The sequence below is a fragment of the Triturus cristatus genome, chromosome 4_2 (assembly GCF_964204655.1).
Source record: "Triturus cristatus chromosome 4_2, aTriCri1.1, whole genome shotgun sequence".
NCBI lineage: Eukaryota > Metazoa > Chordata > Amphibia > Caudata > Salamandridae > Triturus > Triturus cristatus.
The window spans coordinates 765,008,958-765,036,380 of NC_140586.1; positions in this window are offsets into that span (position 1 = coordinate 765,008,958).

Below are 27,423 nucleotides of genomic sequence, written 5' to 3' on the forward strand. Positions count from 1 at the left end.
CGCACGGTGCGCGAAGCGCACTGTGCGCGCACGGAACGAACTGCGTTAACTGGGCGCGCACGCCACGAATGGCATAAAGTAACTTAGCATTTAAAAAACCGTACAAATTCACTGAAAAAACCATAGGTTTCACACACGTTATAGTTAGGAATTAGCATTTAAAAAACCTTGCAAATTCACTGAAAAAACCATAGGTTTCACACATGTTATAGTTAGCTGGACATTTTACTGATAAAAAAACAATGAAATTCCCCCGTTATAGTTAGTGCAGGCAACTATAACTCGCGCGACCGCAATCCTCTGCTGATGCTAATACTGTATTTAGACACTTATTTGCCCATGTCTTCTTCCATTAAATTTTAGCTATACATATATTACAAATATTTTTTTTTCATAAAGACACATATGTCATCAGCAGAGGATTGCGGTCGCGTGAGTTATAGTTGCCTGCACTAACTATAACGGGGGAATTTCATTGGTTTTTTATCAGTAAAATGTCCAGCTAACTATAACATGTGTGAAACCTATGGTTTTTTCTAGGCCTGGGCGGTAAATTCCGTTCCGTTCGCGGAATTTGCGAAATTTGGGTAATTGAACGAGAACGCGAAATTGCCCAAAAATCTGCGTTCCGCGACTTCGCGAAATTTTTTGCTTGTTCGCGTTCTCAATATGCGTGTTCGCGAGATATTTCACCCCGAGCACGCAAACAGCGATCGCGAACAGGAAAAAAGTATCGCGAACAAGCAATTCCGCGTGCTCGCGGAATTTCTGCGTGTTCGCGGAGATTTTTTACCGTTTCGCGGAGATTTGCGTAACGCGATTACGCAAATTCCGCCCACCCCTAGCTTTTTCAGTGAATATATATATATATATATATATATATATATATATATATATATATATATATATATATATATATATATATTATCTACTGGCGGTCGCCAGTAGATAGTTATAGTTAGGACCAAGTTCCCATAGGAATTCTGAAAATTCTATTTTGAATAACTTTGGCGCCGGTTGACTTATCTTCGTGAAATTTTCAAAACTAATGGGGCACTCTGCTCAGCTCCTACCCCGAAAGTCTCGGGGTGATTCGTCAAGCGGGGGCTGAGGAAAAAGGGGGTCCCAAAACGCATTTTCCCCATGCATTTTCTCATAGGATCTTTAATCGAAGGTACAGCCCGAACGGCTGAACAGAATTACTTGAAATTTGGCAAAGAGGTAGTCCTCGGGTCCGGGATGTGCCTTTTTCATATATGGTGTCAATCTGTTCAGTAGTTCCTGAGAAAATTGCAGTTAAAAGTACATAAATATCTATATGCGCGCACGGTGTCGTGCGCGAGCGTAATTCTGATTGGTGGTTAGATGTCAGTCAACATTCGAATCGGTCGAAATCAGGAAGTGTCGGACGCCATTTTGTGTGTGGCAGTGAAAAACAAAGATGGAGAACATGAACACAGGGGGCAGGGTAGAGAGTTCCTGACCCCCTAGCCTTTGTCAGGGGGTCCCTGAAGGACCCCGAAGGCTGAAAAAAACATTTTATTTTATTTTCAAAAAATCGCGGGGTGCGCACGGTGAAAAAGCCTTAAAAAAAAAACATTTTAAACGAGCCATTCCATATTACAGGATACAGTCAATCTATAACTATATACATAGGTAGTTTATTGGAAAATAAATATATAAAAAATATAATACATACATAAATCAGCATTTAAAAATCCTTACAAATTCACACAAAAAAACATTGGTTTCACACACGTTATAGTAAGAAATTAGCATTTAAAAAACCTTGCAAATTCACTTGAAAAACCATATGTTTCACACACGTTATAGTTAGGAATTAGCATTTTAAAAACCTTGCAAATTCACTGAAAAAACCATAGGTTTCACACATGTTATAATTAGCTGGACATTTCACTCGTAAAAAACCATTGAAAATTCCCCCGTTATAGTTAATTCAGCTAAAAATAACTCACGCGACCGCAATCCACTGCTGATGATGTCACATATTACATCACTGTATTCACTAAGATACTGTTAATAAGTCAGTATACAATTAATTTTCCAAAAATAACCATTCATTTAGATACTTATTTACCCATTTATTCTTCCATTAACCTTTAGATATACATATATAAAAAATATTTATTTTTCAGAAAGACACATATTCACTGGATGATGTCATCAGTGATGTCATCAGTGATGTCATGAGTGATGTCACTGACCATGTCATGAGTGATGTAATATGTGACATCATCAGCAGTGGATTGCGGTCGCGCGAGTTATATTTAGCTGAACTAACTATAACGGGGAAATTTCAATGGTTTTTTACGAGTGAAATGTCCAGCTAACATGTGTGAAACCTATGGTTTTTTCAGTGAATTTGCAAGGTTTTTAAAATGCTAAAAGCCATAGGTTTCAGGCCTGATATAGTTAGGAATTAGCATTTAAAAAACCTTAGAAATTCAATGAAAAAAACATAGGTTTTAGGGGTGTTATAGTTAGCTGGACATTTCACTCAAACAAGACCATTGAAATTCCTCCGATATAGTTAGTTGTACAAACTACATCTCGCGCGCCCGCAATCCACTGCTCATGATGTCACATATTACATCATTCATGACATCACTGATGACATCTCAAATGACATCACTGATGACATCATCCAGTGAATGTGGTTTGGTTCGTTATTTAAATATGCATTATATATATATAGCAATTTGCATTGAAGAATGAGTGGATATATAAATATAAATATCTGGATGGAGGATTTAGTAGCAGTGTGATTGACTGTTTACTTGACTAATTTATAGTGTCTCACTAAATATATTGGATAGTGACTAAACTGTGTGCATATCTGTATCACTTTGTCAGTTGTTGTGTAAACTGCTGCACCAGTTGGTTACTAGCTACGCGAAAGTCTATATTATTTATTGATTAGTTAACTGAGTATTTGTATGGGAGAGTGAATGTGTGTGTGGTTCGGTGGGGGGTGTGTGACTGCCCAAAGATGTGTGAATAGTTGATTCAGTGGGTATATGAAGTTAAAACTACATGTTATAACAGTTGTTTGTGTGAGTGAATATCTTTATGGGTGTCGCGATGAGCCAATATATGTCTCAATGGTACATGTCCAACAAACTAGGAAAATAAAAGTCAGTGTATGTGTCAGTTGTTGTATATAAACAAATATATATAAGACTCAGTGATTATATGAGTGACTGTATGGATAACTGTATACTTGTAATAGTGTTTTTATAATGCACTAAGTATGAGTTATTATCTCCATGAATAGATGAAGTGGTGTTTTTATAAGTGTATAGCTAAGTAAAAGTAAGTATGATCCATTGTTTGCATAAGTGAGTAGGATGACTTCATAAGTGATTAGGATGTGTGCTGATGTGTAATGTCGATATAGGTGTATAAGTATATTTGATAGTGTTATATTGATCATTGACAGCATGTATGAGTGAATCTATAGGTAAGTGATTAGATGTGTGTATAGATCTAGAAATCACTGAGTGGGTGTTTAGAAACTTGTATTGGCGTGTCAATGGTTTTAAATCTGGCACACTGTATTTTACAGTGAGTGATGAAAGGTTATACTAGTGTATGATGAGGTGTATCTGATTGTCACGTGGATGATGCCATCAGTGATGTCATCAGTGATGTCACTGACCATGTCATGAATGATGTAATATGTGACTTCATCAGCAGTGGATTGCGGGCGCGCGAGATGTAGTTAGTGCAACTAACTATATCGGAGGAATTTCAATGGTTTTGTTTGAGTGAAATGTCCAGCTTACTATAACACCCCTAAAACCTATGTTTTTTTCAGTGAATTTCTAAGCTTTTTTTAAATGCTAATTCCTAACTATATCAGGCCTGAAACCAATGGTTTTTTCAGTGAATTTCAAAGGTTTTGTAAATGACAATTTTTTATGTATTGTTATAATGATTTTTTTATACTGATTTACTACATTTTTTAAACAATTTTTTTGAGATATATTTTTTTAATTACATTATAATTATATTATACATTACAATACAAAATATACTTTCTCAGTATGAATTACTTTAGTTTAAATACTTTGCAAATAGGCAATAGAACTTTAAGTACAGTAGTTACAGTTGTTGCAATAGGCAACACAATTTCAAACAAAATGCAACATTGAGCTCAATGTGAATTTCTAGTCAAATGCAATTAGTTACTTTATGGATTACTTTTCTAACCACAGAAATGGATCCTAGATTCAGTTCTTGGACATCTCCTGTAAACAAGTGCGTAAAAGCGTTTTGGTTACAGTAGTTATTTGTAAGGAATATTATTGTATTTTAAAAGTGGACACTTAGAAAAAATTTCACATAGGATCACCAATCTTATCTAATGGCAGAAAATTCATTTAGCAGGTAAGTAGTGTTATCGTTACTTTTTCTTACTCAGTGGTGGATCCTGGATCCAGCACTGGCCAATCTCCTGTAAACAGTTGAAAGAATGTGTTTAAATCATACAGACGGGGGAGGAGCCTAGCGCGCAACCAAGATGGCCGCGTAGGTGCGAGGCTCCCGAGGACCTCCGCGACCTCCTGCATAAATCCTGACCATATCCTGTCCTAGACGAGGGGACTGTGTTCGTGAGACCGAGCTGAGGTGCCACCCGTTTTCCGTTTCCAAATCGGACCTCGGACACCGGCGGGAGCATCGATTGAGGTTTGCGGCCTTCTCCACGCCGGCCCCCCGGATTGGAGTTGTGGGGCGATCCGGAGACAAAGTGAACAGCAGCGGCGGGCGAGGCTGGGCGATTCGCGTACCCCGCACTTTCACTTTCGCTTTCGCGCCCTCCTTGCTGCCAAGCGAGGTAGGGTCGCGAGGCGGCGTGCGGTGGTGTGGCTTCATCGGGGTGCCCTGCCGGCCCGCCAGCTGTGATCCGCCCTTCGGAGCTGTGGTCGCCCTCCCCCGGAGCCCGTGAACTGGTCTGTCAGCCCCTTTCAAGGAGATTGGCACGATTTGGGGACTGGAGCCATGTCCATGAAACAAGATGGCGACCGGGCAAAGGTGAAATCGACCCGCCGTGGCGCAGCCCCTCAGTCTAACAGCATGGACCGCTACACCCTCCAGAAGGGATCTCCAGAGGCGCCGCGTAGGTCCCCTGTTGGCCCGACTGATGCTCCTGCTCTGCCCGCGGATCTGACCCTCCGGGACGTCATGGGCGCCATCGCCGAGATGAAGGCCTCAGTGGACCAGCGCTTTGACACTCTGGCGCAAAAGATTGACTCGGTCCTCGTGGATGTGGGCCTGGTGAGGGCCGATCTGTCCAAGACGAATGACCGGGTCGACTCTTTGGCCCACACCACCTCGGGCCTCACAACGGACGTGGCGGCCCTCCAAAAGGAGGTGCGCCGACTGGGCCAGGCGAGCGCCCTGATGGATCGTCGACTGGAAGATTCCGAGGGTCGGGCCCGGAGGAACAATGTTCGCATTGTCGGGGTGCCGGAGGGACGTGAGGAGGAGGCGGCGGATCTGTTTGTGGAGGACCTGATCCTCACCCGTCTCCAGCCCCGGGGGCTGAGTAAACTCTTCGCAGTGGAACGTGCCCACAGGGTCCCCGGAGGGAGACCTAAGATCGTAGCCCCTCCGAGGCCTCTTATTGCCCGGATCTTCAACTTTCGGGACAGAGACGCTATCCTGCAGACTTCTAGGCAACAAGGACCGGTCAGGCTTGACAATATGGACGTAAACTTCTATCCTGATTTTACTCCGGCGGTCCAGAAGCAGAGACTGAGTTTTCTCGGAGTCAAACGTCGCCTACGGGACCTGAACCTCAAGTATGCGATGCTTTTTCCAGCGAAGTTGAGGGTAGAGGTGGATGGCCGCACGCACTTTTTTGATCGTTCCGAGGCGGCCGGGGACTGGCTGGACACTTTGCCCGGGGATCGGGGCCGGGGGGGTGGGGGGGGCGCGGTTGGTGGGGAGGGCTTGCCGGATCAGGACTGAGGGACTAATAGTAGGCCTTGCTCTGGACACCATTATTGTCATCATTGACTGATTGTGTAAGTTCCCCTCCCGTGGAGGTCGTACGGGGTCTCTTGGGGGCTTTCCCTCCTCCTCTGGGGGACTAGTTAGTGTTTTCATCTATGGGGCGACAGGCACACTGCACTTTGGGGGGGCTCTTTGGGCTCATGCAGGGGTGCAGGGAGGGGGGAGTTCTGTTGGGACGGGTGGGTTGGGGTGGGGTGTTGTTCGTTTTTACCGCAAGGCAAACCCTTTACTGTATTGGTGTTTTTGAGGTGCTCTCGGGGGGACGAATGATGGCTTCTGTATGTGATGGGGGGTAGGGACTTGACTTTGTTGTCTTGGAACGTTAATGGACTGGGGGATAGGATTAAGCGAGGTGTGGTCCTGCAGTATCTGAAACGAATTTCGCCAGATGTGGTCTTTCTGCAGGAGACACACCTTATTGGTAATTCCTTCTGTGCCATGAATCGGCGTGGCTATCGTTTGGTGGCCCACTCAGGCTTCACGTCTGGCTCGCGGGGGGTGGGCATCATGGTTAAGAACTCGCTCCCGCTGGAAATAGATGAGGTGCGCCTTGATGAGAGGGGACGCTACACTGCCTTGGTGGGGAGAATTGAGGGCAAAGTGGTTGTCTTTGTTTCAGTGTATGTCCCACCGGGGCTACTGTCTACCACTTTTGCGGACCTGGGGCGCCTCCTCCTTGACCTTCCGGGGGGGCTTCTGGTGGTTGGGGGGGATTTCAATGCGGTGGTTTCTGGGACTATGGATCGTCACCCCCCTAGGGACCTCCCCCGGGCGCAGGCGTGGCTGTCCGGCCTCTTAGATACATTGGGATTGGTGGACTGCTGGCGCTTAAAACATCCCACGCAGCTGCAATACACCTTCCATTCGGGTGCCCATGGTAGCCACTCGCGGCTTGATCATATCCTTGTCCCTGCGGCCTATGCTGGGAGGGTGGGAGAGGTGCGCCATCTGGCGCGGGGTATTTCAGATCACTCCCCGCTCCTGTTGCACTTTGGTGTCCTCCCGAGGGGGGAGGGCAGGGTAGCTCCAATCAATGCCTGGTACCTGCGCGACCCCACTATTCGTGCTGACCTGATTAAATCCTTGCAGCGGTATTTCGAGGAGAATGTGGGGTCTGTCCCTTCGGCTATCTCCCTTTGGGAGGCCTTCAAGACAGTTATTAGGGGGGAGGCCCTCTCCTTCATATCCCATGCCCGGAGGCGCGAGCAGGAGGAGGTGACCCGAGTGGAGGCCGAAATTACTGAACTAGAGGGTGATTTGGGGAGTGGGGTGACGGATGCTGCACTGCATGTTCTACACCTTAAGCAAGCGGCCTATAGGGCCCTCGTCACGGAGGCAGCCAGGGGCCTCAGTAGAGAGCAACAGGGGCGACTGTATGATGTGGGTGATAAGGCTGGTAAATTGATTGCGTGGTTGGATAAAAAGGAGAGAGCGAGTCGTGTGGTTCCGCTGATTGAGGGGATGGATGGTGTACGTGTCACCGAGCCAGAAGACATTGTCTCTTGCTTCGCGGATTATTTCCGCGAGGTGTATTCCCCGGTCTCTCCCTGCTCGGAGGCGGATTCTCATGCCCTGCTTCGAGATATCGCGCTGCCCTCCCTTTCGGTGGAGGACAGGGAGTCGTTGGATGCTGCTCCTACCTCGGACGAAATTGCCCTCGCTATACGCTCGGTCGCATCTGGCAAGGCCATGGGCCCGAACGGCATCCCTATCGAGTTGTATAAGCTGCGACCGGACGTACTGGCACCCCACCTCCGCGCGATGTTCCTGGCGGCCCACTCGCGGGGCTCCCTCCCGCCGGACCAACGTCTGGCTACAATCGTGGTGATCCACAAGGAGGGGAAACCCCGAGACCGGGTTACCTCCTATCGGCCTATCTCGCTCTTGAATGCGGAGCCCAAAATCCTTGCCAAGGTGCTTGCCAACCGGCTGGTCGGCGTGGTGGGCGATTTGGTCCACCAAGACCAGTCTGGCTTTATCCCCCATCGCTGTTGTAAATTAAGGCAGAATGTGATTAAGCATTTACTGAAGACATTAATGCTTCCCTTTGTTCATGTTTTCCTCATTATGTTGGCCGAAGTCCGGACTCCATTTTGTATTGACATGCTGCCATGTGTTCACCACGAGGAGAGTCCGACCTCTGTGTTAGTTGCTCTTGCAGTCTGCCTAGCAACAGTTTATAAATAGCTCTCTCTTGTCCGTCTGGCGCATGCCCAGACTTGACCACATCTGTTATAATTAGCTTTGCTTGACCATGTGTTTTCGCGGGCCCAAAGAGCGTGTTGGCTCCGCCCATGTATTGATTCAGTATCGAGAATGACCCTAAATGGTAATGTTCTTCAACCTCATGTGGTATCCACCCACTTATGAGCCCCTCTGTTGTGTATAAAAGGGGACTGTGTACGCAAGTTCTTTGTGCTACTCTTTGCAATACTGAAGAGTGTTGTGTGGATTGTAGGACCACCCTTAAGGGTTAATAAACGTTGTTTTTGTACTTTGCAGTTTCCGTGCCAACCTCCTTATAGATTTCGTTACAGAAGAGCGAACCCTTGTCTCTTGCGGGCCTAGCTGGGGCTTGTATTCATCAATTGGCGCCCGTCACGTGGGGCTCATCGGCGACTCGGATGCTCGAAGGATTGGTCGCGACGAAGGTGAGGAGTTTGGCCGGGGACGTGATCACTGCCAGCGGCGTCTTAGCCCTGGCATCCCGAGGTTTTTCTTCCTTCCCTTCCGAGCTGACCATCTGGGTGGCGCCGGTCATCGACTGAGACCTCTTCTGTCGGTCCTGCCGTGAGAGCCGTTTGGGCGATTGTGGAGCTTGGCAGTTGGAACCTGGACTCTTGATTGGTAAGAACCGTTGTACGGTACTTGCTCCGAGTTTTGAAGCCTGGTCTGGCTATTTGAGTTTGATTGATGGTGACTAGTCATATTTTGAATTTGTCTTTGTGAAAATATATGCGTTGCAACACATATAGGCAGGTAATGTGGAGAAATTTCTCCGAAAGCTGTGTAAACTTTGAACGGCGCAACGATTAAGTGCCATTTTTTCTTGATAATACTGCATATTTTGCATTATTCCTAGCATGCCTGCTTTCAGCGCACTCCGTAAGTGGTGCTGCTGTTTTGATAACCGGTTGAACCTCGAGGAATCTGCCCCAGCTCCCCCAGAGGGGACTCCTAATAGGGATATGTACGTGAAGCATGGTCTTTCTTCCATAATGTACAGCACGTTATGGAGGAAATATACGAGGAAGGATCCTGAGTTGCGATGGCCTTTGTATGGATCATTTGATATACGTAAGATTGAGTATGTGGAACAGTGTATGTGTAAGCGACGTGCTCGTCAGGATATGTTTGAGTGTGTGCGATTATGGGTGAAGGAAGTGCGTGAGCGAGAGAAACGTGAGAAAGCGCTGTTTGATAAGGAGCAACGAAAGAATGATCATATGCGAGCGCAGGAAGCGAAGCGTCGAGAGGACAAAGAGCAAACGGACAGACAAGAGAAAGAGCGAAGGCTACAAGTTTCGGGTCAATATGTTGTTCGTCAGCCGCTTTATCCTGTCCTTAATAATCCTGATGACGATTTTTATTTACTAGATCGCTCTCCGCCCCCTTATGTTGGTGCATCTGCTCCGCGGCCACAAGATTCTGGCCCGGCTTCGGGTAAGGTCGACACGCGGTCCATGTTATCGACCGAGCACATGGCTGATCTTCGGAAACTTTCCCTCCGTGCACTTAAGGGCAAGATGTCTAAGGATGAGTTGTTCCATACTTGGGGGTCGTGGCAAGATAGAGAGAGGGTGTATTTTCTGTCTTATTTCGCGGATGAAGTAATTGCTGCTTTCCGAAAATATTCTAGTGTCCTTGAGCCTGACGAAGTGTCTTCGGATGCCGGAGCATTACGTAATGGTGTTTTTTCTCCCCCTAAGGCTCCTGAGGCGGCTCGGCGGCTGTTCGCTTTACGGGACGAGGTGCTGGCCCTTAGAGAGAAAGCACGTCAACAAGCGGAGGAGGAGAAGCAGTCGGATTCGTCTGCAGCAGGGGGCCATCCATCCGCCTCCCAGTCAGATAAGGATGACATAGTGCATGTTAAACCAATGCGAGAGGCGGCGCCTTTGTATGTTCCTCCCAAGGGAGCAGGGACTAGCTCGGATATTAATTCTGTCGATGCTAGGGGATATTTTGTGTATAATTGGGTTTATACTCCATGGCATAGGGCCGATGTTATGGCATTAAAGAATGCGCTGCCTGACCCCCGCAAGAATCCAGCGGCCTTCTATGAAGAAGTCGAGGGGGCCTTGAATTCTTGCATTATGACCTTAGCGGATATAGACTTGTTCTTTGGCCTTATCCTACCGCCGGATACGTGGCGCTCTGTCCGAAAGGTAGATGATGCGGTTGCCTTCAAGGCCCGGTGGTCTGACCTTGAGGATGAGGATAGGGAACGGAAGCCCGCACAGAAACCACCCCAGAATATTTTAGATCTCCCTGCGGCTATTGTGGCTAAGTTGAAGACGATTATCCCCCCTAAAAAGATTGACTGGAATATGTTAGCTGCATGTAAACAGAAAGTTGACGAGTCAGTCGCGGACTTCTTTACGCGCTTTGAGGAGACGTTTCATGATTTTAGTGGCCAGTCGCTTACTGACGACACGGGCCGCCACCTTTTCGCGGACAAATATGTGGCTAATCTGCTGCCGGCAGTCGCGGCCCGGTTAAAAGCGAGTGAGAGTTCTTGGTCCTCCGCGACACCGACGGCCCTTCTGACCATCGCCCAGTATTATGAGCGTCAGGAGCACGAGGCGCAGGGCCAGGAGGAGAAGAAATCGAAAGATCTTAAAACCAAAGTGATGTTAGCACAAGTATATGGCCCGCCCCGCCGGGGTAATAATAATAGGGGAAGGGGTGGATCTTATGGTCCCCCTTCGGGCCGATCTGATTTGAATAGGAACCAGTGTGCGTATTGCAAGCAGTTGGGCCATTGGGCCAGGGATTGCCCAGCGTTGCGTGCTTCGCGTCAGGGGCATACTCCGGGTGGCCCGAGAGGTAGAGGGGGCTTCTCGAACTTTAGAGGAAATTCCAACGATAATGCCCGTTTCGATACTGCCGGACAGCACCGAGATGGCTCCAATGTTTTCGATCGCCAGCACCAGTATCATGTATCGGACATCGATCGGTCGGGATATCATGATTCTCAGCATGCATAGGAATGCGTAGGATGGGGGTCCGAATCAGTTGAGGTGCCGGTCGACCAGACGGGTCCTTATGTATCGGCTGAGGTTTTAGGTTCTACTGATCAGTTCCTAGTGGATACAGGAGCGACACGTAGTGCATTGTCTAGGTACTTGGTTCCGGGGGCTCCCCCATCCGGCTCAATAGTTACATCGGTAGGGTTTGACGGTACACTCTCCCGAAGCCCTCTTTCACAGCCCCTTGCATTTAAAGTTGATTGTTTTTCTGCGCCCTGCCCGTTTCTGCTTGCCCCGTACACACCGGATAACATTATGGGCCTTGATATGTTAAAGTACTTTAGGGCTACAATCCGCTGTTCCCCTGAGGGTGTGAGGGTGATTTTAAATGACAACTATCCCCGGTCTGGGCGGATGTGTACGATATCAGAGGATGCGTTGTTGGCTACCCTCCCCCGAGCTTTATGGGCGACTTCGGACACAGATGTGGGCCATATGGTGATTCCTCCGGTCCACATTAGTGTCCAGGAGGGGGCGGTGCTACCACGCCTCCCGCAGTATCGTATTTCCCAGGAGGGCGAGGAGGCTCTCATACAGATTGTGCAAGACTTGATAGCAGTAGGGGTAGTGGAAGAAGTTCCCTATAATATCTGTAACAGTCCGATTCTCCCTATTCTGAAAAAGGACACGGATGCAAAGGTCTATCGGTTCATAATTGATTTGAGGGAGGTAAACAAGATCGTGATACCTCAGTACCCGGTGGTTTCCGATATCACGACGTTGCTTACCTTGGTCCCGCCTACGGCGACCATGTTCTCAGTGATTGATTTGAAAAATGCCTTCTTTTCTATTCCCATTCACCCTGATAGCCGATTTCTTTTTGGGTTCACATTAAACAGTAGATCTTATCGTTTTTGTAGAATTCCCCAAGGCTATACAGAAAGCCCTAGTATTTATAGTCAGGCTTTGAAGCGACAGTTGGATTCCTTTGCCTTACTCGAGGGGGTCGCCCTCATTCAATATGTCGATGACATCTTGTTGGCGGCTGACACCCTGGAGTTGTGTGAGAAAAGCACGATAGCCTTACTTTCCTTTTTAGCATCCCACAATCACAAGGTCTCTAGGAAGAAGTTGCAATTCTGTAGACCAAAGGTGACTTATTTGGGTCACCTTTTGTCTAAGGAGGGGCGTGCACTCACACCAGATCGTATCCAAGTAATTTTGGACACACCAAGGCCATCCACGCAGAAGGATGTGCGTGCATTTTTGGGTCTTGTTTCTTTTTGTAGGCAGTGGATATTGGGGTTTTCACACATAGCTAAGCCATTACTAGCTCTTTTGACAAAAGACACGCCTATCCCAATCCCTTGGTCAGATGAGTGTGATGCTGCTTTTCAGCAACTGCGACAGGCCCTTTGTTCAGCACCAGTGTTAGGGACCCCTGATTATGCAAAACCCTTTTCGTTGTATGTGCATGAGAAAGATGGATGTGCATTGTCAGTTTTAGTGCAGATGCACGGCGACAAGCAGCGCCCTTGTGCATACTTTTCGGCTGTGCTTGATCCTGTCGCCCGAGCATTACCAGGGTGTTTTCGCTCGGTAGCGGCGACAGCTGTGTCAATACGCCAAAGTGAAGGAATTGTGTTGTCCCATAAATTGTTGGTGTTAGTTCCCCATGCTGTGGATGCCCTGCTTAATCAAACAAAGACGCAGCATTTGACCAGTGCCCGTTTAACGGGATATGAGCTGACGCTTTTGGCTCCTCATATTACGTTAAAAAGGTGCGTGACATTAAACCCGGCCACATTGTTGCCATATCCCGAGACCCAGCCTGAGGCACAGAAAGCGCATGATTGTATTCTTGTGACTGAGGAACAAACAAAGGGTCGTATTGATCTCCAGGATACGCCCTTTTCAGACGTAGATGGAGAGTTGTGGGTGGATGGATCTTGCCTGAAGCTACCAGATGGTACGGCTTCAGCAGCGTATGCAATTACCACGTTACAGACGATAGTGGAGACAGCACGCATACCACAGAAATCAGCTCAAGCAGCGGAACTGATAGCGTTAACACGAGCGTGTGAGCTCAGTACAGGATTGTGTGTGAATGTTTACACAGACAGCCGCTATGCCTTCGGAGTAGCGCACGATTTCGGCCTACTCTGGAAGGAGAGAGGGTTTCTAACGTCACATGGGGTGCAGATAATGCATGGGGAGTTAGTCCACAACCTTTTAACTGCATTGACATACCCAAAGAAAATCGCCATTGTTAAGTGTAGCGCCCATAGGAAAGTGGTTGATAAGGTTGGAGAAGGGAATGCGTTAGCGGATCGAGTAGCACGGGGGACTGCGATGCAGCCCGGTACTACTGCCATGTATGTAGTGAAGTCACAGGTGGAGAGATGGCACGATGCGAAGGAGGAAGTGCGAGAAATACAAAAGACCGCTTCTGACAAAGAGCGGGAACAATGGGCTAGCGAAGGAGAACTGGATGACGAGGGTTGCTGGAGAAATAAGCAGATGGATAGATGGAAATTACCCACGGCTTTTGTACAACCTATGGTCCAGATGGCACATGGGCTAGCACATGTTGGAGCTTCCGCAATTGTGAAATTGCTTACCCAAGTCTGGGAGCATCCAGAGATTGCTAGCACAGCAAAGAGGGTGGTGCAGACCTGTATGATCTGTCTGAAGTATAACCCAGGGAAAGGCACGCGAACTCCAGCAGGAGGATTTGCGACGCCCACTGCACCCTTTGAGGTTCTGCAGATGGATTACATCCAGCTTGAGCGCTGTAACAATTTGAAGTATGTTCTAGTAGTGGTTTGCGCCTTCAGTAAATGGGTTGAGGCGTACCCTGCGAAAGACAATACTGCAATGACTACAGCGAAGCTATTGCTGAAAGAGTTTTTCCCCCGATACGGCGTCTGTAGACTTCTGTGGAGTGATAATGGCCCTCACTTTGTAGCGGATGTTATAAAGTATGTCTTGAAGGGCCTAGGCATCACCCAGAAGTTCCACGCCGTGTTCCACCCCCAGTCTGCAGGACTAGTCGAGAAGTATAATGGTACACTGAAGCTTAAGATCGCCAAAATTCAAGCTTCAACATCTTTGACTTGGCCAGACGCCTTGCCACTGGCGTTATTGTCAATTAGGTCGGTGCCACACTCTCGAACCGGCCTTACACCCTATGAGATAGTATTTGGACGCCCAATGAATATTTGGGGTCCACCAAGGCCTAAGGCTGTGTATGATGTACCTTGTGTGATGATGAGTGATTATCTGGCACAGTTAACGGATAACTTGGTTTCTATTCATCAACAGGTCCGAGAGGCGCTCCCTGATCGGTCTACTGGCGAAGGACATGGTCTCCGGCCTGGAGATCATGTGATGATAAAGGTTTTCGACAGATCGAACAGTTTGGAGCCGAGATGGGTCGGACCTGAACAAGTCCTTCTTGCAACGAGGACGGCTGTGCGAGTCTCGAACAGGAAGAATTGGATCCATTCCTTGCACTGTCGAAAGGTACCGCCCGGATTGGTGGAGTCTGCCGTGCTGACCGATCAACGAGACATCCTAGCAGCAGAGACAGGCCGTGCTGCAGAGCCAAACGACACTGAGGAGCTCTTTTCGGACCACACGACTTCTGGAGGAAGGCGATATCATCTGCGACCAAGGAAGTGAGGTTTCCAGTACCGGGACATACTGTCAGAACGGCCCTTGGGTTAGTGAAATGGAGAGCCGATGAGGCAAGGGGGGGGGATCAGCCCTGCATTAGTGTAGCGACACCCGTCTTGGCCCGCTAGTGAAGAAATCAACCGCTGCCCAAGGGGAAGAGTTCTGACAGACCTTTTTTTTAGTTTCAGGAAGATATCAGGGTATTGTTTCCTTTGACATGGAGAAGAAGAAAATTCTTTGTGCGTTGGGGTTCATGCTAACAGTAGCTATCGTTGGTATAACCACATGGTTTGTGGAGGAGGCAACTCCTGCTCGAAAGACACTTGTGTTGACGACTCCAGTGCCTGCGGAGCACTACTTTTATACATTGCCATATCAAGAGTTGAAGCATCGACAATCCTATTTGAATAACACTTTCATTCAGATGCTGCATCACACCCACGTTGCTACGAACGCTACGAACTGTTGGATATGTGGGATGATGCCAGCCCATCAGAAGAAAGGAGGTACGCCATTCATACCACTTCCTTTCTCTCACAATGGCTCTTGTAGAGCTTGGTACACTTTGTTGTTTGCCACTCGGAAACCGACAGTGGGACGATTGCTTTTTAGACTTAATAAAGAATGCCATCAGGACAAGAATGGATATCCACAAGCGAATGGGACAATTTGGGAATGGGAAGAGTATCGACCGGACAATGAATCCATCCCCTATATCTTCACAAACACCAGAGACACTGAGGGGAAGGACAAATTCGTAATCCAAGTAGCACAAGCCCAAGCGGACCTGTGTGTCCAGAGTGTGGGTTCTATTCCTGTGGGTGTCAGTGATTGTATAACCGTACTAAACATCGACGGGTTAAACAACAGCACCTTCTTAGCGTCCCATAACACCTACTTTGTATGTGGAAATAAAGGTTATTACCGTTTGCCGGCTGGGTGGTCTGGGGTATGCTATGTATCATTCCTATTACCTCCTGTATTCTTAGCACCTGCGTCATATCATAAGGATTTAAAACTGTTGAATAATGTGACTGTAAATAGATATAAACGTACTCTATCAATTGATGAGGTGGATCAAACAGATACCAGCTTGCAACAGTATATTGATTTTAACTTAGGATTGTTCTTTTTTGTTGGAGCTGCTCTGAATAGTAGGAAGATCCGAAGATTAACAAGAGTGGTAGAAGCTGTGACTAATCAGACTGCTGCTGCTCTTGGGAATCTTACGGAAGAATTTCAGATTACCAGAATTGTTGCATTGCAGAACCGTATGGTATTGGATGTAATGCTAGCTGATCGAGGAGGAGCCTGTAAAATTATTGGAAGTAGCTGCTGTGTGTTCATTCCTGATCATACGCCATCCGTTTATAACGCCATTAATAAGCTGCATAAAATAGCAGCTGAAATCCACACAGAAAACGGCACTTGGTCCTTTTCTGGATGGTTTTGGGCGTTGGTTACTGCCTGGGGATGGAAGGTCTTAACTGGTCTCTGCATTATTATAGCAATTCTGTTTTTTCTCTGTATGTGTATTCAATGTGGACCATTGTGCTGTTCCGTATGCATTTCATTCTGCATTCCAGATAAGAAAGCTATTGCCGATGTTGCCCGCCAGAAGGGTCTAGCTAAAGAGGTTAAAGGAATGATGATAATTGACATATATGATGATTATTCTTGGAAACCGGATGTCTTCAGTAAATGCTGAAAGGGTCGTCTGTTGTAAATTAAGGCAGAATGTGATTAAGCATTTACTGAAGACATTAATGCTTCCCTTTGTTCATGTTTTCCTCATTATGTTGGCCGAAGTCCGGACTCCATTTTGTATTGACATGCTGCCATGTGTTCACCACGAGGAGAGTCCGACCTCTGTGTTAGTTGCTCTTGCAGTCTGCCTAGCAACAGTTTATAAATAGCTCTCTCTTGTCCGTCTGGCGCATGCCCAGACTTGACCACATCTGTTATAATTAGCTTTGCTTGACCATGTGTTTTCGCGGGCCCAAAGAGCGTGTTGGCTCCGCCCATGTATTGATTCAGTATCGGGAATGACCCTAAATGGTAATGTTCTTCAACCTCATGTGGTATCCACCCACTTATGAGCCCCTCTGTTGTGTATAAAAGGGGACTGTGTACGCAAGTTCTTTGTGCTACTCCTTGCAATACTGAAGAGTGTTGTGTGGATTGTAGGACCACCCTTAAGGGTTAATAAACGTTGTTTTTGTACTTTGCAGTTTCCGTGCCAACTTCCTTATAGATTTCGTTACAGAAGAGCGAACCCTTGTCTCTTGCGGGCCTAGCTGGGGCTTGTATTCATCATCGCAACACGGCCCTCAATCTGCGGCGGTTGCACGGGGTGCTCGCGCGTGTTCCGTTTGTGCGGGAGCCGGCCATCTTGGCGTCCTTAGACGCCACCATGGCGTTTGACACGCTCGAATGGCCATACATTTGGGCGATGCTGGCGAAATTTGGATTTGGACCGGGATTCATCAGCTGGGTCAAATTGTTGTACTCGGGCCCGTTAGCGCAGGTGGTAGTGAATGGGCGAGTCTCGGCCCCGTTCGCGCTGGGACGGGGCACGCGACAGGGTTGCCCCTTGTCGCCGCTCCTGTTTGCATTGGCCTTGGAACCCCTGGCGGAGTGGCTGCGGTGGCACCCTTCCATCCGTGGTCTCCGTTGGACCCCCGAGTATGAGGACCGCGTGTCCCTCTACGCTGACGATATCCTTTTGTACCTAGCCTCCCCGCGCAAATCACTGATTGTCCTGGTTGATGTCCTGCGCTCCTTTGGCCGTAACTCAGGCCTTGTCATCAACTGGGCTAAATCATGTGTCAATGTGCTTTCCGGGGAGGCTCCCGTCCTCCCGCGGGGATGTCCGATCCAGATTGCCTCGCAGGGGTTTCGGTACCTGGGTGTCTATATCACGCTGGACCCGGAGGCCCGCTACGAGCGAAACTTGCTTCCCCCCCCTCCAGCGCTTGAAGGAGGACGTCGCGCGCTGGCGGCGCCTGCCGCTTTCGCCGCTCGGCCGGGCGGCATTGTTTAAGATGATGTTGTTGCCGCGCTTCCTGTACGCTCTCCAGAACACTATGGACCTAGTCCCGGCGCGCTACTTCCGTGAGGTGGAGAGTCTACAGCGCCGCCTGTTCTGGGACGGGAGGCCGCGTATAGCCCTGGCGAAGTTGACGCTCCCGTGGTATGACGGGGGGATTGCCCTCCCGGACGTTAAGCGGTATTACTGGGCCTCCCAGCTAGCTGCAATTAATCACGGCCTCTATGGGCCCGCCTTGAACCCGGCATTTGAAATGGACAAGATGCTCCTGCCCGGTGGCGACTACAATCGAGCACTCTACTCTGGCGCGCCGGATCCCCGCTTGACGGGGCCCACGCGTGTCATGGTGCGGGTGTGGCACGCGGCCAATTCAGCTATGGGGTGGAAGGACCGTTTGACCCGGGCGTCGCCGTTGTATGCGCCTCAGCGGTTGGGCTCCCTGTGGACCTCGAAGGGCTTCAAGAAGTGGGACACGATTGGCATCAGTAAAGTGGGGGACCTCTGGACGAGAGGGGGATTTAAAACATTCGAGACGCTGCAGACGGAGTTTCAGCTGCAGGGCAGTGAATACTTTCGGTACTTGCAGGTCCGTCATGCGCTGGGCTCCGTCTTCCCAGACGTCGCCTCCATCCCGGAGTCTTCCCCCCTGGAGGATAGAGTGCTGGATGGCCACGTTCCGGATAGCACGATCTCCCTCATTTACAAAAAATTGATTAATGACCGCTCGGGCCTGCTGACCGGCCTCCGTGAGGCTTGGGTTGCCGACGGGCTGGAGTTGGACGACGAAGACTGGATTTCCGCGGTGGCCTCTCCGAAGGAGGTGGCCATACCGGCTCGCCTTCGCTTCGTCCAGCTTAAGATACTCCACCGGGTTTACATGACGGGGCCAAGGCTTCTGCGTATGGGTTATGCTGAGGATGGGTTGTGTAAGCGTGGGTGTGGTGCTTTGGCGACTTTTTTGCATATTTTGTGGGAATGCCCGAAGGTGGAGCGATTCTGGCGTGGTGTGCATGAGGTCCTGCGCCTGGTTACGCATGTCGCACTGTTGCCTGAAGCGAGGAGATGCTTGCTGAATGTGTGGGAACCAACTGATTACTCGGTTCCGCAGACGCGATGGGTGACTCTGGGATATATGATAGCTAAGCGTGACATCGCTCAACTGTGGGGATCCCAGCGGCCCCCGGCGGTATCGGCCTGGAAAGAACATATGGATTGGTGCATGTTCCGAGAAAAGGTGGTGTATGTGGCGAGGGGCAAGCCTGGGGCATGGGTGAAAATATGGGGCCCCTGGAACGCCTACCGCGGGGGTATCTGCGAGCCACCACTGCTGCCTGCTGCCTCACCGGCTCCGTCCCCCTAGTTGACCCCCTCCCCCAGCCCCGGGCACAGAGTTCCCCCAGTCCTGGACTTGTTTCCCTTCCCCCTCTTCAGATTCCTGTGGATGATCGGGGTCCCTCATTTGAGGAGCACGTGTGGTTACCTTCGATTGCGGGTTGCCTTGCGGGTGTGGTTTTTCTATGTTGTTGTGTGTGTATAAAATGAAACCGTATTGTGGGCTTAGAGTCATGTGGCCCACGTCGTTGATGCCTCCTGATTTACTTCTCTGCAACGCCAAGTGCCCTTTTGTAAGTTTGTCAGGTGCTCCTGTCACTCTAGCGGCCGGCCGGAAGGTTGTAGGCCCATACTTGTATATACTTGAGATTGCAATAAACGGTTTCAAAAAAAAAAATAAAAAAAAAAATCATACAGACGATTTTTTAGGAATATTTTTAGTTTGTGAAAATAGACACTTAGAAACTTTTCTGGTGAAAACTACACAATGGATTCCTATGGAACGAAATACAAGTTACTGGTAAGTACGCTTAGAATTACTTTTCAGAATCAGTGCTGGTCTAAAAGATGCAGCCCTGGGTTCTCTCCTAATAATAGGTGAGTAAATTGGAATTCGTAGTTCGGCTGATTTTGGAGGAATATTTGTACGTTTCAAAAATGGACACTTAGAAACTTTTCTGGTGAAAAAACCACACAATGGATTCCTATGGAAGGAAATACAAGTTACTGGTAAGTACTCTTAGACTTACTTTTCAGGGTCAGTGCTGGGCTAAAAGATGCAGCACTGGGTTCTCTCCTGATAACAGGTGAGTAAATCGGAATTCATAGTTCGGCTGATTTTAGAGGAATATTTGTGCGTTTCAAAAATGGACGCTCCCACTTAATTTAAAGCCCCGGGGGGTGGTGGTCCCCTGGGCTTGGGGGTCCGTAACAGACCCCCTATGTTAAATAATTAGTGCCCCGGGGAGGTGGCGGTCCCCGGGGCATGTGGGGGGGCCCATGAGCCCCCCGCATACATTGACATAAAGCCCCGGGGGGTGGCTGGAGGGACTGGGAGCCCCCATCATAAATCATAATTCAGATATGCCCCGGGGGTGGCGGTCCCCGGGGCTGGGGTACCCCTCTGGGCCCCCCATTATAATATACATATTGCCCCTGGGACTTGGAATGGGAGTCGGCGCTTTGTTTTTTTTTCACCAGCGGGATGCGCGGATCCTAAGCGCATCCCGCGGTTTAAAAAAAAAAAAATTAAGAAATGTTGGGCCTTGGGGGTCCTTGTGGGACCCAAGGACCCCTTGTCGCGTTTTGCGCCTTTTTTGGGGGTTTTACCGAGGCACAAGATGGCTGCCAACACTTCCTGATGCAGAGAGTTGGCAGCCAATTAGCATTCAGCTCGTGCTCGGGAGGGTGCGGGTGCTTTTATAAAGCGCGCGTACACCAAAAGGTCAATTTGCGCTGAGTTAGTGGCCACCGCTAAAGCCATCATTTCAAATTTTTTTCTAAAACACATGAAATCTGCTGTCTGTCTGATTGCAATAGGCATAGAGTTCCAGAGTTGAGGTCCTAGCGTGGAAAATCATGTGCCTCCCATCCTTTTGCGTCTGAATCTCGGGACCACCAGTAGATTCATTTGTGCAGACTTAAGGTTGCGTTTTGGTGAATATATGTACATTTTTCAATATTTCTGATATATCAGTTTTCTTGGTTCAGGATTTTTTAGCGTTATTGAGATTTTTGTTGGCCATTATTGTGTTCTTGTATTTTATGCATAAGATGTCGAAATTTGGGTTCTCAATATAATTTGGAGAATATTTCCATGTCTCGATAATATTGAATGCGATATAATGTCTGAGAAGCATTCATCCGCTGTCTGATCTGTTCATTAGCTGCCTAAAAAGCATAGGATTATTTTGAAGGCTATGCCCATCGTTCAAAAAATAATCTATGCTTGCATTTTTGATCAGCTAGGATCAAATGACACATCCTGGGCTGTAGCTTGCATTCTCACATCAACCCTCATTCCAAGTTCCAACAAGCATTGGAGCTGTCAAAAGACCTGGCGTCTGCTAAGATATCAGGCAGTTCTTCTTTTGTCATGGTTTTTGCAAAACTTTATAGTTTGGGAATATGCTGGGCCCTCATTAGTGCAAAAACACGAAAATAAATTGGCTACAGGCAGCACAGTACCATAATGCCCCTTGGCACTGAAAGAAACTCCTTTGTGTGTCGATGTCTTCCTCGTCTAAGAGTGACATGCAGTAACTCATTGTGAATTCAGGCAATGGCTGAAGTGGGCTGATATATTGCCCTTCAATGCAAGCTCGAGTGGGTGGAAGAGAAATGTGAATGACAGCAGCCACAGACTAATGGATGAAGTCTAGCTGAAATCTCTATAAGTAACTATGTTATCGACATAATGTTTTGGTTAACACAGACATAAAAAAGTAAATCAGTCTAGCATTGGCTGCAAGCCTCCTGCCTTCGAGAAGGAAAGGATGGAAGGAAGGAAGACAGGAGGAAGGAAGAAAGAAAGAAAGAAAGAAAGAAAGAAAGAAAGAAAGAAAGAAAGAAAGAAAGAAAGTAAGAAAGAAAGAAAGAAAGAAAGAAAGAAAGAAAGAAAGAAAGAAAGAAAGAAAGAAATGATAATGTAATACATAAAAGTTTCAAATGGACAAAATCTGGTATGCTGTGCAATATCAGCGGCCAGAAACGCAACATACTCCACAAGGAATTTAAAAAAGCATTGGCAGGTGATTAGTATTTTTTACTTCTATCTGTTAAATTGTATGTTGATCCTACATCACAAACAAGGATCACAGATGTTGTGTAAAAGGAAATCAAAAATATAAGATAAATTACCATGTGTTAAATTCATCTCAGGGGATTTTCAGTGAGTCTCTATTTCCCATCCAGAACATTAAAACGAGTAATTTCCATAAAATGGTTCTCTTGTGCATTCAAAGGAAAATAAACATCTCAATAAACTGTGAAGCAAAAAGTAACATCCAAAAAAGATTTGCAGTTTTGGTAATAATCATCCCATAATCTGTGTACAAGAGCTCTAAAATGGCTCAGGGATTGAAATGGGGCACACTTGTGCACATTTCCTGCATCAATCAGGGCCACTGATGAACAAGTTAAGGTATTGTGAAGAACATATCCCTACCTCCCTTACTAAGACTGTTTGCATCCACTCATCCAACGCACTGCAGTGGGACTGAGTAACATCATCTTCAAGCAGGGCTTTGACAGATTTAACACGGCCCTGGTCCATACCCAAAATTAAATACCTCTCAGAAGTAACCAATCATGCCTCTTTCAAGGTCAAGCCTAAGAACAAAATGTCAACGCCCTTTGTAAGGTTTATGCACTTCGTGTTTAAAGCACCGAGGCAAACATTTTACTGGATTTCATTATTTTCCTACAGACCACTTTGATTTACAAAAGGACTCATTCCCGACCCACCGAGTGCTGGATACGGTATGCGATTAATTTGCCATCATCTATGATCTAGGCATCCTGAACTGAAACTGGATACTATTTCGGGACAATAATAGCCAACTGTTCACATTTCTGGCACTCAACTCAAGTGTAAACCTTTAAATATGGCCCTTAGCAGGACTAGATACTATGGGGCATATTTGCAACAGGCAGCGATAATTATCGCTGACCTTGTATACCGCATTTTTTTCTATCGCTGGAATATTTTGCCAGGCCAGCGTTGTATTAACAATGCTTAGCGCCATGGCGATGTATATTCCAGCGATAGCGCCCTTTTCCATAGAACATCGCTGGTTTTCCAGCGATGTTCCATTTTAAACAGCGATATGCTTGATGATACGACCCTGTGGTCGTATCACATGAATCCACCTCCCATGTTAGGTATGCCTTAGTCAGGAATTTAACAGATGTTAAATTCCTGCCTTAAGGCCTACTTAGCGCGATTAAAATAATCGCTTCCTCGCATTGTAAATATCACAAAGCTGCCTTCGCGATATTTACCCATGTGGTTTCCACAGACACGCCTACTTTGCATCTCATTAGCGATGCGAAGTTAGGCATGCTGAAAACTGGAGCAAAATCAGCAAAACATGTGATAGCGTGTCTTTGCAGATAAGGCGATAAACCTATCGCCACTTTTCGACTAAAAACGGACGCAAAAGCGGCGAGAATTTGTTATCGTCGCATTGTTGATATGCCCCCAAGTCTGGGATGAATTAGCTGTAGGCCTAGAGGACCTAGGGAGAGCAAGCAATGATGTTACCGGTATCCATAGCCCTCATTATTAGGTATGCATTAATTTCCAATATGTGTTGTAACTCCCGCTAATGTGCATTACGGAATTATGAGATTTGTAGTTTTTAGTGCACAAAGTACATACCAGGAGTAATAAAACAACTGCATCCCTATTAAATTTTGACAAGTCAAACCTGCTGAAAATGAATGGAGGAAAAGGCCTGGAAAGTATTGGATCATACGGATGTTGGTACTTTAAGTACCAACATTTGCATGTTATACCCCCATTTCATGGGTCATAAATTTGACGTGCAATATTTATAGCACCCGATAACTTTCAAACAGTTCAGTGTGTATTTTTAAGAATGCGATATTATTTTATCGAGAACCGGAACCCTTGAAATGTGGGCCTTAGACTTCTGACTGGTCATTTGAGAGAATATACTGCAAACCTAGATCAGATTTATTTTTATTTTTAAGTTTAGTGTTTTTATTGAAAAAAAGAGGTTACACATATGGTCCAGCATACCAATATATAGAAGAAGCTCAAAGTACAATATAAAAATACATAAATGAAAACTCAAACCGCCATCAGAAGTATCAATAAATACATTTTATCAGTGACTAAATAGAGAATGATCAAGGAAAGTGTGAAACTAAAGAAAAATAATGAGAGATGGAAAAAGAAAAGGAAAAAGAAGAGAGAAAGGAAAAAATGAAATGTAAATGCTAAAAAATTGTAGCAATATTACCGCAAAGCAAGTCAATAAATCATTATATAATAAGCAAGAGAAGAGTTAGTCATAGAAAAATAAATATATAAGAGCTAGTTATAGAAAGTAGAAAGATAAATTGTCAACAACTAACAATCGAAAAGCTGCAAAACACTACGTAATTAAAGTAGAGTACGAGCATGCACAGACAAGTATCTAGTCAATAGTTCCCAATGTTCATCATGTTTTGCCAACACACATTAATTAACCCCTTCGGTGCTCATGACGGAACGGTTCCGTCATGAGCCACGGTTGAGCTGTGCTCATGACGGAACCGTTCCGTCATGACCACGCCCGCGCAAGATTCCGTCAGCACAGCGGCGGAATCTGCGCAGCATGGAAGGGGTTAAGAGTGTAAATTATAACAATCTAAATGGTGATTAACAAATTTAAAGATTAATTTATTCTGAGGCCATATACTACTTAAGCCGCCTAAAAATATAACAATAATTGGGAAGGGGAGTGAACTTCGGTGATATGTCCTATCCTTGTCCACAACTGCTCCCAGAATAATGACAATTTCGGACATAGTGTGGAGGTAAGTACAAGGATTAGAGTTGCACCGCCAGCAATCTTCACTTTCAAGAAGTTTGCATTTGAAAAAAAGCTCAGGTGTACAGCAAAGCCTAATATGGAAATAATAGAGCACTTGAGTGAGGTTGGCAGAATGAGCAGTAGAGTGAATTTTCTCCCATATCATCTGCCTGAGGATCAGGCTTTGTAAGTATGGTCCGTCTGTATGGAACAGAAACTTGGTGGAGAACAGCAACCACCACCAACAAAGCTTAGCCCTTCATCAACACCTGTCTGAGGACAATCCTCCAAATTAGTTGGCCACACACCATCAGCAACAACGATCTATGACAGCAGACTTTCCAACTCACTGCACATGAAGAAATCGGGAAAAGACTCGGGGACTGGATAGGTCCCGCCCCTGCAAGCCCGTTTCAAACACCACCTGGCATGCCCTGACCTGGAACCCTCCAGGGAAAAGGAAAAGAGGAATTCCTGGCACTGAGGCCTTGAGGCTTACTGCAAGTAGATGGGTTACACCTGGATTCAGATTGAAAGAAAAACCCAGGGTAGATAAGGCTGGAGTATTCTGGTTGACGGTTTATACCCCTGAAGGTGTAATAGGCACAAGTGAGTAAGTAAGAAAGCATGCTGCAGAAATATAGTGTCAAATGGTAGTTCTGCAACCATTGTCCAACAACTAAATGCTATTGGATTCATCTCTGAAAATTACTCAGAGAAGTACAGTATTAAGGGGTCATCTCCTATTACCAAAACATTATCTGGTAATACTAGAGATTTTGTTACAGATCTAGAGTGGAATTAATGGCACTAATTTAATTAGCGTATATGTTATGTGCTCCATACCAATTTTGCAGTGTTGAAAATGAAGGGTTAGGCGGGAGCATTTCACATTAATGCCATTGCAGATAGAAGTAACCATGTTGTCATATGCTTACCCATTCTTTGACACCCTCTGATGTTTTATGCTTTGTCTCGTATGAGATACCTTAGGGTGATAGGCAGGCGATCACCATCAATGAACATGACTTGGACTCCATCCGTTTACTGTCTAAATCTCAAAAATATCTTTGCCAGCAAAAAATACATTACAAGTTGAATTGAAACTATTATCAAGAAAATCTCACTCAAAACTTTTCCTGACTGTTCATAAGCCACTCTCCATACATTTTACAACCACTTTAATTTTCTGACATATTCAGCAAGAATAATTAAATTTTTCGCAAGCAGAATTCTTTTATGCATATATGGAATTAATTTTCCTGAACAGTTTTCTTTGCAGAATTCTGCTTTTATCTCCAGAGATGTGAGAAGCAGTCTATCCAGAAATTTACTTTAGAATACACAAAGTCTAAACCATGCATGGATGTCCCGCAAATTTAAAAAAGAGTCTACTTGGTCTTTTGGAAACCAACCAGATATATATTTTTAAAAGCCTCTTTATTCTACGGAGATTGGCTTTCCTTTTAACTCCAGGATATCACCTCTACTCCATCTATTGATACTGCATGTATTTGTGTTTACTTTTCTTTTCATTACTTGTAATTGTCACTGAACCATGCCTGGGCTCCATCTTACTTTGGTATGAAGCTTTGACATGAATTGCCTGGAGAAAAGGTGACATGTAAGGTTGTTACAAACGTAAATATAGGGGTTCCCCTTTACTTGATATGGTTCCTAAGTCTGGGGTACAGCAACAATTGTATGAAATATTACTTAGGCAACTGCATAGAATGGGGCATCAAAGTATAAATACAAGAACCCAGATCACAAATGGGAATAAAATATTTTAATTGTATCAAAAAGAGAGCAGAAAATGATCATAAATATATACATTTCAATTTTTATTTCAGACAATTCAATTAAAAGGACTTAATTGTTGCTATGTGACGTAACAACCCTATCGCTCAGTCATACTTCTTCATTCTTCCTTCGCTAGTGTTAAACTGTCCATAGGATTCAGTATTGCATAATTATACCAATTAATTAAAAAATCTGTTGCATACTCTCATCTATATCTCACATAGAGGATATTTTGTTCCATATATTCATATACTTGTGGTGATATTTTTCCTGATAAGGTAACAATGTTCTTATAAACTTGTTGGCAGTAAAAAATCTTGCTTGTTTCGTCAAATGTGAGAATTGTTTAGAGCTGAGTTTTCATCTTCGTCATGGTTTATTTGTTTCCATCACAGGAAGGTTGTTACCTCTGCTCCACCCTCATCGCATGATATATAACAAAACTCATTTGTTTCAATAATGAAATGTGTACACCTTTGCAGTAGGTATGGGTTTGTTGCAAACACAAAAGTCTATCTGTACCCAATGTGATACTGCAAAGCATGGGGTACACCACTCTGATCCCATTTCTCTAACCCATCAAAACACATTGATCCAAGAGGACTCTGGAGTTTTTATCTCTTTTGCCACCTGGCACTATCAAGAAAGCTTTAGGTTTCAATCTCATGGACACTGTAGAAACATTTTCCTCTCTTCCCACCACCCCATCTTCTCACAAATACTTGTTTTTCACTGTCCATACAGAAGGATATCAATGACGATAACCTTCACCAGCTGTCCAATAATGGTA